Consider the following 11,761-nt stretch of genomic DNA (forward strand, 5'->3'; position numbering starts at 1 on the left):
TGCGATTAACTGAACCTAACCCGTGGTCGGCGGACTTAGACTTTGTGACACCGCATGCGGATGGGAGCTGTAGGCGCTCCTCACCACCATGCTAAAGGCCGTGACCACTCCCATCAACGCTACCCGAGTTAGGGTTGGCGGCACGGAGCATAGCCTATCTGCGCCAAAATTCTCGAACGGCAGCGGAGGCGGAATCCTCACTTCTTGCGAGTACGTCCGTGAAAGAGACAACCGCCATCTTTCGGGTTGCTTAGAGATTCGGTTGCCGTTGGGATCCTCATCCTACCGAATCTGGTATTAAGTACTCGTAGCGATATTTCGCGATCTCCCGTTCTGTAATCTGTTGCGGCTCCGGGTAATCTCGCCGAATACGAGCTCCTTCGACTCCCATCGGCACCCTAGGATTCTTTGGGAAGACTACCGATACCCTCGGCCGAGAAGATGGTTCGCGGTGACTCTCCACGGCCGGAAGTGGAGGCCTCGGTGACGACCAGCACTCGTCTCCTAAGGCGGCTATACTAACTTGATGACCGTCGCTATAGACAATAGACAACGGATCGGTGCGGTCATTAGCCCTTCCTAATGCCATGTGAAGGGGAGCGGGGCCTTCACCGAGTATCTCGATATCGGTATCACTTTCGTCCCCGCATCGGGACCTACCGCCCACCGCCGGAGTCAAAGAGACCGTCCGATGACTCCTCATCGAACGCATTAGGCTCACGCTCGAAAACGACTCGCTATCAGACATCTACAAAAGCAGGGAAAAAGAAAACTAAGGCTCATGCCGGATACTAACCTACCGATTCCTATATCGCTACCTATGGCGACTAGACTACCGAATGGATCCCTATGGTCAGTCTAGTTCAAACCAAGGAAGAACGTAACTATTTAAGTTTAATAGGAGAGTAAATCAAGGGTGTCGAACGGTACCTTATGTCAAGCTCTGGATAAGGACCACGAACTATGCTTCCGATTGCCTTGACGGAATTCGCCTTTCTTGCCGTTCGCAACGCCGGAAATCTCCTGGTTTAACGTTAGCCCTCGTCGGAAATCGCTTCTAATGCCGGAAGCTCTCGTCAGAAATTGCCTCAATAGAGATCTCACTTCTCACAAAACGCAAAGTGATTTTGTCTGCGAGTCACCCTATTTGTAGGAGAGAGGACGCAACGGTACACCTCGGAAACCGAAGCGGCGCGTTAATGCGCCGCGCTTCATGATTACCCTCGCCACGTGTCGCTCATCCTATAGGGGTGGCGGCGCGCGAGGCACAAGTCGGCGCCCGGATGTCTCTTCACACGTCAACTCGACACGACCTTCCGACTTCCCGACGCCTCTGAATGAACAAAGGACGGAAAGGCCAAAGTTGAGCCCCTCCACTAGTGGGCTACCGAGCGGTAGGACAACATTTCTGCCGAAGACAATTTCATGTCCCTTCCGAGAACTCTCAAAAGAGAACTTGGGGGACTCCTGTTTATACCCAAATGAACAGTCAATAAGCATCGGACACGTGGACCAATTTTATAGCTATGGAAGCCTTCGGCATCTAGCTACAGTTCGTTCCTACCAATTGCACGATTAGGGCAACTCCACTGCAAGGGGCACGTGGCAGTCCCACAATTGGAGTCCATAGTCACACATCGAAATTCTAAACAATTTGCACACCTCCCAAGGCCTATAAAAGAGGACAACCATCCCAACTAGGAGGTAATCAATCAGAACTTACGGCATACTGCCTATTGATCTGTAGTTCAATCTTACTAAACCCGTACTTACTTAAGCATCGAAAAGCCTTCGGCCGGTACCACACCGGTGCCCTAGGTCTTACCGAGCGTTTGTTATCTTGCAGATCCAACGCCCTACCGAGACCCGTATCATACCGAAGGCATAACATTACTAAGTTGCGCGGGAAAGTGCCGAACCATTTTTCTGTGTCAACAGAACCACCTTGGGTGTTTTCAATTTTGTGTGGTTCATAAAGTTTAAAGCTTGGCAAGGATTGGGTTTTACTAGTTCTTGGAGTTCTTTATCTAGTTTCAGCTTTTTTATATAAATTCTAGTTTCCCCCATTCCCCCTACCCATAAAACCGTAATCAGCACCCTCCCGATTTCTTCTCCCACATTCTCGCTTTCTTCCCATATCCCAACCACCAACCACCACCCACACAGATCCATACCCGTCCTCGCAACCCACACTTGCGAAACCAGAATCCCCTCCCCACCCCCCATTTATTTCTCCCCCATTCGAGCTCTTTGAAGAACCAAAGAAAAAATTAATTAATTTTTAATTCAACAATGAAGTATATGCCTAACATGGTACTTCTTTAAAAGACATTTGGATGAAAATTGTCAAAAGCTAACGGCAAGGGTGAAGTTGGCGAATAAATTTAATACAAGGGCTAAATTGGCTGAAAAATTAATTCATGGTAGAGATTTCGACAAGCATGATAGTTCAAGGGGGTATTCAACCGTTTACCCTCTTTTAATGTGCATTTAAACTCAACACATTACAAGAATTAATAATCCTTCTTCTTCTTTTTTGTTTGAAGTTTTTTACTTCTATTCTTGCACAAAAAATAAAAAGCATAAGACTGAATCACCCCTCCCTCTTCCCCTTCGTAGGACACCACTGATCGAGGTGGTCATTCATACATAGACAATTAAATAAAGAGGGTAATTGAGTAAATTTGGTTAAACAAATATCCAAAGAAGATTCATATTCCAATAAAATTCTTTTTTAATCAAATAAAACTTTCTTTCTCTTTCCCATGATTATTTTCATCTAATTCCTACTAATTTATTCATCTCTTTTAAGATGTAACAAAAATTGTACTAAGATATTTTTCCCCTCTTAGATGAAAACACCAAGTACGATTAGCACAAAATCGAAGATCACACAACCAATGTATCTCTGAAACAACATGGTTTGTGCTTGTTAGATCAAGTAGCAGCAGTGCCAGTAGCACAAGCAAGAGGCTGTGCCACACGATTAATTGTCGGCTTGACATTAGAACACACAGAGGTAATAGGGCCTTTGTCTCCAATGTACTTGAGATCAATGTCACTCAATTCCACATTCTCACATGGCAGGCCTGGGGCGCATGCAAGCTTCACAAGAATCGGGTCGGTACAGGTGCCCTTGATGTTCTTGAAGCTAACATTGCTGATCTTAACTTTGGAAGGAACCTACACAAAACCATTCATTAATTGATTAATTTAAATCCTTTTAAAGATTAAGTAAATGATGACTTGATTAACAAGGAACATATATATGATGTTAATAAATTGTTATAGATAGATACCCCTTTTTTGCATTCATTCCACGGGCAGTACTCTTGGTCAATGAGGATAGGGTTACCAACATTAACCATGGTAATATCCTCAAAGTGAATATCCGAGGCAGTGCCATCTTTTGGGGAAGCAGGCCATGTTTTGATCCTCACACCATTCGTTGTATTAGTCAAGGTGCATTTCTTAATATTGATGCCGGACAGGTTCTTCCTCTGGGTACCTTCCAAGGCTCCCGATGGCTATGCCGTGGCCTGGCCCGCAAGTAACGTTGGTCACGGTGAGGTCCTTGGTACCGTCACCGATCGAAATACAATCATCCCCAGTTCCAATGGTTGTGTCAATGATGTCGATCCCAGTTGAACGACCGATGTGAATTCCATCTGTGTTCATGCTTTCCTTAGGTGCTGAGACGGTAAATCCGTTGATTTCAACCTTCTCACACTTCTGAAGATTGACGTGGAAATTTTTGCTATCTTTTGAAGTTACGTCCAAAATTTTGGAATTGGTGAGGAAGTGGAACCTCAAATTCTGCATATATTGAGAAAACCAATCAAACACAAATATGTTTATATTGTCGGGTTGTGAACCTGGATTACGTATCATCAAGTCAAGAATTGATCAATGAGCAAGATTTCGTAAATGCTCCTATGTGACATGGGTAGATTTTCAAGTATATAAAACAACATGGTAGGATTAAATCATCTTACAATGTGTTTAGATTTGCATTGTCTATTTTTGTTGCAATCATTGTTTTTCCAAGACAGTGCTCCTTGGCCATCAAAAGTTCCACCACCTGACAAGGTGAGCCCGTCGACGTGGTCAAAACCAATCCAAGTGTCGTCCTTCGGGAGCTGGCTGCCATCTGCTGGAGCCTGCAATGTTCCTTGGAGTTGAAACTCAATAGCAGCCTTGCAAGGACCTTTAAAAGTTGTTCCTACAAACTTGAATGTTCCCTTTGGAACAACAATTTTACTTGGTGCTGTTGATGCACATGCATCTGTCCAAGCCTTCTCTAAAGCCTAATTAACATTACCCAAATTTAAAACTGTTAATGATTTAGTTTGGCAAACAATTGTAGAAACAAATTCTAATCAGAACTGAATATGAATACAAATGTTTTTGTTACCTAGGTAATATCAGAATCTGGCTTTCCACCATATTTTGCACTTGTCACATCTAAGGCAGCAGATTGAGCTTTAGCTGTGGATGCTAACAACAAGAACACAAACATTGGCAAGACATTTTTCAGTTTCAAACCCATCTTGAGACTTTGTTATTTCCTTTTTGTTTGGAGTATGATGAAACTCCATTGCTTTCAGCCCAATTTATACTCCCATCGGAAAGCTCATCACCGTTAATATTTATTTGGCCAATTAAGAAGTTGAATGTAGGTCAACCATCCTATAATTAGTAATTAATTAAGTTGCTCAGCTTTAGAACATGAATTACCTACATTGGCTCTTGGCTCAGTTTCCAATTTGGGCAAAAGATTTTTTCTTCCAAGACTATGTCAGATTAGAAAGAAAAGATTGATGACATGGATTACTTATAAACCAAAGGTACTAAACCTGTTAATCCAATTTGGTGCAAAGATTAACAAAAAAATACACACACAAAATTGATTTCTCATAAACCAAAAATTGTTTCCAAACGCACTATTCAAACTAATAAATTCTTGACCATAATTTGTAACAAAGCAGTCGTGACAAGATAAATACTATTGGAAATTCATTTTATATTCACATTGAAAAGTTAAGTGACTTAGCCTGAGTTTATAAGGAGTGAGTGAGGGCCTAATCTAATGCATGCTTCACCAAGAGTGGTGATGATCACATGTTGAAGTGTCACATTTTTGCAATTTATTAAGACGTTTATGTGAAACAGCTTGATGTTCAAAGATGTTATGTCTTAAATGTGTGAATTGGTGAGCCCTATGAATCTTATGTTCTGCATTCAAGAAACCCAATTGAGCAAACTCTATTTGTTAGCCTCCGTTTATAGCACACAAGATTTATAAATAAAAAACGTGCACTTCAAATTTAAAAAACTTACTATAGGCAGTGAGTTGCATTTTCCAGTTTTGGCACAATCATTTTTGGATTAAGCTATTGATTCTTGGCCATCAAAAGTGCCACCTCCCGAGACTGTTAACCCATCAATATTTTGGAAAACGACCCAACCTCTTGTGACTTGAGCTTTTCTTCCTTCAACTTGAACGGTAACCAACGCTTTGCTAGGCCCTTGAAACTTCACTGGACCTGCCATGTAGTTTTCCTTTTGCTATCACAAGTTCAAGGTCTAAAATATCGATGGTTTCGGAAATATCGGTAGTCCAAAAATACTGAAATTTTGATGAAAATATCGGGATATTATCGATATCGATAAAAATTGAATAAAAAGGACGAAAATTGTATGAAAAACTCGGAAATTTTTATTGAAACTTTGGAAGATATTTATTTAATCAATTATCTATTAGTTTATCACAAAAAATTAAAAGGAAATGCATTGCATGATGGGTTTTACTAATTTAAATTGACTACACAGCAAGCTGGCAAACATTGTGAGTGTATAAAATATATAGTAATTAATGAAAGAATATTAAACACACAATAATCATTTATATATGATAATTCACTATAATATTTTACACTTTATACATTGCATGGTAAGATACATAAGTACCACATAGAGTTCCTATAAGGTTCAAATTTTTCACTATCTTCATCATCTCTATATGTAGAGTAAGTATATTGTGAAGAGTAGTCATCAAATGATAGAGAGTAATGCTACACTTACAACATTTGGGTTAATTACTGTAGAGGTCCCTGAACTTGGCCCTCATTTGCAATTGGGTCCGTGAATTTTTTTTTCGCAATTACATCCGTTAACTCGATAAACAGTTGCAATTAGATCCTGCCATCCAAATCTGTCAATTTGTCCGTCAAAATTTGGGGTAAAAGCGTCCTTTCAGTTAACATGGATGAACTGCTCCGTCTTCCAGAATTATTTACTGTGCTGGAGAAAAGGTAAATTTAAAACAAAAAAATAATAACAAGAACAAATATATCTTAAAGAATAAAATAACAAAAAATTCAAAAAAATAAAACCTAGAACAAGAACAGGCGCACCAAACCCAGAAAAAGGCACCCCCATCTCATCTTCCCAACCCCCATCCAAACCTCCCTTTCCCCATACCCATCTCCGATGCTTCAAACGAAACTCGGGGGCGACTTCAAACGACCCTGTCTCTTGTGGAGAAAACTTTGGCGTGGACTTGGGATTCCGCGGATTCGGTGTCCTTCTGTATCCGCGGAAGGCAAGATCGAAAAAGCTTCGGACAATCCAATCCCGGGACTACAAAATCTCATCGAATCTTATACTGGATTGTTTGGTTGTGGAAATGGAAATCCCATCTTGTTCGTCCTGTTGCTGCATGCTGGGTGTTAATTTCTTGGTTCGTTGATTGGTGAGGAGCTTCTGTATACGAATTTTAATGGGAACTCCGGAGTTTCCAGATCTGGGTCGGCATTGCTACATCGTCGATTGCCAGCAGATCGATTTCTTGCCCTTCACCTGCAATAGCTGCCATCAGGTCCTTTCTCTTTCTCTTTCTCTTTCTCTTTCTCTGTGAATTATATACCTCCATGCTTATGTGAACATCAAATGTTAAGAAATATGTGTGTTTTGAAATTTTCATTTTGGTTATTGGGATTGAGATTATGTTATGTTCGGTTTGCTTGGAGAATTTGCATTGGATTGGGGGTAAGAATTATTATTTCCTGAAAAAAGAAACAGAGGAAGATCCCGAAATAAATTTATCTTATCAAAATTCGAAAATTTGTCCATTTGGAGCTATGCATAACAACGTTCTCTGGGAATTTACAAGAAGTTTCCAGGAAATTTCTGGTCTTGGGGTGTGATCGAGTTACTATTATTGACTTTATCGGGTGATATTGCATTTCTGAACTGTTTTAAATAATGGTACATCATGTTGCATTGCCGTATATGCTCAGAGTTTTTATATTATTTGATTGTTTACTAGTATTTCACGATTATTCCGAATTGGAGGTTGGGTTGGGGAAGATGAGATGGGGGTGCCTTTTTCTGGGTTTGATGCGACTGTTCTTGGTCTAGGTTTTATTTTTTTGAATTTTTTGTTATTTTATTCTTTAAGATATATTTGTTCTTGTTATTATTATTATTTTTTAAATTTACCTTTTCTCCAGCACGGTAAATAATTCTGGAAGAAGGAGTAGTTCATCCATGCTAATTGAAAGGACGCTTTTAACTCTAATTTTGACGGACAAATTGTGATTTGGACAGCATGACCTAATTGCAACTGTTTATCGAGTTAATGGATGTAATTGCCCGAAAAAAAAAAAGTTCACATACCCAATTGCAAATTGGGGCAAAGTTCACGGACGTCTACAGGAATTAACCCTACCACATTTTTATCCCACATTTCTATACCACATGTGATTGTTAACATGCTACCCATATGGATTCGAGATTGGTTGACGTTTTCCATAAGCAAAATTATTTGAAGATTGGGTCTCAGATTCTTTCCATAAGTCACTCAATTCCATTCCAAAAGGAAAAAGTCAAAGACTCACATTCTCATGTGTAAATTTAATTTTTACAAAAATAGTTCAAAACAAAACAATAAAACTATACATATTTTAGCATATTATCACAAAAACATATGAAACATGGTGGTTAAGGCATTGGATGAGTGAAATGGTAGGGGTTTGGATCCCCTTTGCGTGTGTGCTTTGTGTTTTTTTATATTTTTTATATTACATCGATATTTTCGATATTATAGCGATATTTTAACAAAATATTGCTGAAGTGTGAACGAAATTATCGACATCGATATTTATACGATATATGTATGAATACGTTTCGAAATATCTGTGACTTGAAAAAATGATAATATCCTCAATATTTCGTCGATATTATCGATATTTTAGACTATGATCACAACCATGTTCGGAGTTGTGGATGCGCATGCTTCTTTCCAAGCACTATTAATAGCCTAAAATCAATAGCATACTCAAAAAGTTACTAAAGATGCTAAGATATATGCTCGCATTCACAAACAACATTTACAATGTACTAAATATCAGAAAAGAGAAATAATTAAATAAAGAGGTTAATTGAGTAAATTTGGTTAAACAAATATCCAAAGAAGATTCATATTGCAAGGGGATTGGCACATTGTTTTATCCTAATCCACATCTACAAAGAGGAAAGAATGATTAACATGGCGCGCATAAAAAATGCAGATGATAGTAGATAACAAATGTTCGAGGCAAAATTTTAAGTTTTTTTTAAGGGTAAACTTTCGAATCCCCCCCCTGAACTATCACTCTTGTTGAAATCCCCATCCTGAATTAATTTTTCAGCTAATTTAGCCCTTGTATTAAATTTATTCGCCAATTTCACCCCTGCCGTTAGCCTTTTCACTATTCCATCCAAATGCCCGTCAAATATAAGGGTAAATTTGACATTTTACAAAGTATAGTATTAAGAAAAATAAGGAAAATGTAACAAAATCAAATAGAGAAAAAGAAAACCTCCCACCAATTTCTTCTCCCCCATTTCCCAACCAACATCTACAGACCACAACCCCCCCTTCCCCCTCCCCCCGATTGTGTTGAAATAATTAAACATTCCAATTACTTCTTTCCATATAGTAACTAAAAGTCGAAATAATTTATGAGGCCCTTTCTACCAAATTAACATAGTATATATTAAAGCATACTAGCATATAAGTATTTATAGCTTTACACATAATGTTTTTGTTCTTAAAAATTGGAGTTTTTAATTGACTGAAGAATTCACGGTTGGAACCTGTTTATACCCAAATGAACAGCCAATAAGCATCGGACACGTGGACCAATTTTATAGCTATAGAAGCCTTCGGCATCTAGCTACAGTTCGTTCCTACCGATCGCACGATTAGGGCAACTCCCTTTGCAAGGGCACGTGGCGATCCCACAATTGGAGTCCGCAGTCCCACATCGAAATTCTAAACAATTTGCATACCTCCCAAGGCCTATAAAAGAGGACAAGCATCCCAACTATGAGGTAATCAATCAGAACTTACGGCATACTGCCTATTGATCTGTAGTTCAATCTCACCGAGCTTGGCTTGATAAACTTTGACCTGCCGTTCGGCAGCCTGCATGTCCTTCGCCAAGTTCGAATGAGCTTGGATAGCCTTGCCAGCCTCAACAACCCTAGCCCTGTCGTCTTCATAAGCCCTCTTCGCCTTTTCGGTGGCATTAATGGCTCGCTTGACGAACAGCCACATGTCCATTGAAGCACGAGGAGCAAAGGAGAATGTTAGATAAAGCTGTAAACAAACGGTACTATAAACGAGAATGGTTAGCGCTTCAAGCTTGAAGGACGAAGGCACGGCCACCTCCTCTGAATGAGCTTCTTTGGCGGTCCTCGATCTCGAGCTCCATTTGTGAACCGAGGATCATGTGGTTCACAAATTGTACCATTTTCGACGGACAAGCGAGTGATGGGTTTGGCAGAGCCTCATCGTTTTCCGGCGAAGATGGCCCGAAGCAGCTAGTCCGCCGACCGCCGGGCTAGATCGGCATCGGATCAACCGTGAATGGCCTTTACCGATGCTTTGGAGGAGGTGCCCTCGATGCACACCTCGGCTAGGAGACGGACCAGCGCCGCTCGCGCCGATTCGGGTGAGTTGACGACGACGCTGCTCGTTGGTTAGGTCTTGGGGTCGACTCCTCCGGCGACGCTGCATCGCTTTGCCGCTCTTCTTTTTCCCTTGGAGCCCAAGCATGAGGCACCGCAGAGGACTCGTTCATCCTCTTCACCTCGACGACGCTGCTCGTTGGTTAGGTCTTGGTCGACTCCTCCGATGACGCTGCATCGCTTGCCGGCTCTTCTTTTTCCTTGGAGCCCAAGCATGAGGCGCCGCTTAGAGGACTCGTTCATCCTCTTTACCTCGGCAGCTCTCCTCTCTTCCGTCACTGCAAAACCAGGATCGATAAGAATTCTCATTATGGCAAGAAACTGAGTCATAGTGGACAAGTACACTTACTCTCGGCAGGACTAACAAGTTGAGCCTTGATGAGATTGGGAGTGAAGATGAATTTCGAGTAGACTCTCTCTACGGCAGGACCTTCACCTTACCATCGATCAGCGGATCTCCAATTGGGTGGCGCTCGCTTCAATTTGCCTACAAAAAAATGAAACGAAATTAAAATCTGAAAGACGCTACAAGCAAGAGGGCCTACCGAAGCGGTATGATGGCCTACCGGCTACTTAGAAGGTAGTAGGAATGTGGAAGCGGATGGGATGTCCCGATGGCGACTCCTAATCAGGCGAAGCACCCGCCATTCCTCTACGTCTTACGGGAGGTTGGCACGGCAGCGACAAAATAGCGCGTTCGGTAGCCTTGAGCGTGCGCTAACTGAACCCAACCCCGTGGTCGGCGGACTTAGACTTTGTGACACCTGCATGATGGGAGAACTGCTGTACGGTTGCTCCTCGCCGACCATCAAGGCCGTGACCACTCCATCATCGCTACCTAGAAGTTGGGGTTGAACGCCCGAGCATAGCCTATCTGCGCCAAAATTCACCGAATCGCTGCGGTGGGCGAAGCCTCACTTCTTGCGAGTACGTCCGTGAAAGAGACAACCGCCATCTTTCGGGTTGCTTAGAGATTCGGTTGCCGTTGGGATCCTCATCCTACCGAACTGGTATTAAGTACTCAGCGATATTTCGCGATCTCTCGCTGTAATCTGTTGGGCTCTAGGCACCACGCCGAATACGAGCTCCTTCGAAACTCCCATCGGCACCCTAGGATTGCGGGAAGACTACCGATACCCTCGGCCGAGAAGATGGTTCGGCGGTGACTCTCCACGGCGGAAGTGGAGGCCTCGATCGACGACCGCGCTCGTCTCCTAGGCGCGGCTATACTAACTTGACGACCGTCGCTATAGACAATAGACAACGGATCGTGCAGTCATTAGCCCCTTCCTAATGCCATGTGAAGGGACGGAGCTGGGGCCTTCACCGAGTATCTCGATATCGGTATCACTTTCGTCCCCGGCATCGGGACCTACCGCTCCACCGCCGAAGTCAAAGAGACCGTCCGATGACTCCTCACCGAACGCATTAGGCTCACGCTCGGAAAACGACTCGCTATCGGACATCTACAAAAGCAGGGAAAAAGAAAACTAAGGCTCATGCCGGATACTAACCTACCGATTCCTACATCACTACCTATGGCGACTAGACTACCGAATTGATCCCTATGGTCAGTCCAGTTCAAACCAAGAAAGAACGTAACTATTTAAGTTTAATAGGAGAGTAAATCAAGGGTGTCGAACGGTACCTTATGTCAAGCTCTGGATAAGGACCACGAACTATGCTTCCGATTGCCTTGACGAATTCGCCTTTCTTGCCGTTTGCAACGCCGGAAATCTCTGGT

At 42.1% G+C, this 11,761-nt stretch overlaps 1 long non-coding RNA gene and 1 pseudogene across 2 annotated transcripts; one reads left to right on the forward strand and one right to left on the reverse strand.

The window, feature by feature from the left end:
- Positions 1-2,699: 2,699 nt before the first annotated feature.
- Positions 2,700-4,796, reverse strand: LOC103329199 (exopolygalacturonase-like; annotated as a pseudogene). Its single transcript, XR_016126061.1, has 4 exons — positions 4,415-4,796; positions 3,996-4,307; positions 3,300-3,816; positions 2,700-3,183 (listed from the first exon to the last, which is right to left on the reverse strand). The product of XR_016126061.1 is annotated as an exopolygalacturonase-like (transcript).
- Positions 4,797-6,115: 1,319 nt separating this feature from the next.
- Positions 6,116-7,833, forward strand: LOC148918226 (uncharacterized). Its single transcript, XR_016126062.1, has 2 exons — positions 6,116-6,880; positions 7,515-7,833. It is a non-coding gene; the product is annotated as an uncharacterized LOC148918226 (long non-coding RNA).
- Positions 7,834-11,761: the final 3,928 nt, after the last annotated feature.

The sequence above is a fragment of the Prunus mume genome, linkage group LG4, assembly GCF_029339155.1.
Source record: "Prunus mume cultivar Tortuosa linkage group LG4, ASM2933915v1, whole genome shotgun sequence".
NCBI lineage: Eukaryota > Viridiplantae > Streptophyta > Magnoliopsida > Rosales > Rosaceae > Prunus > Prunus mume.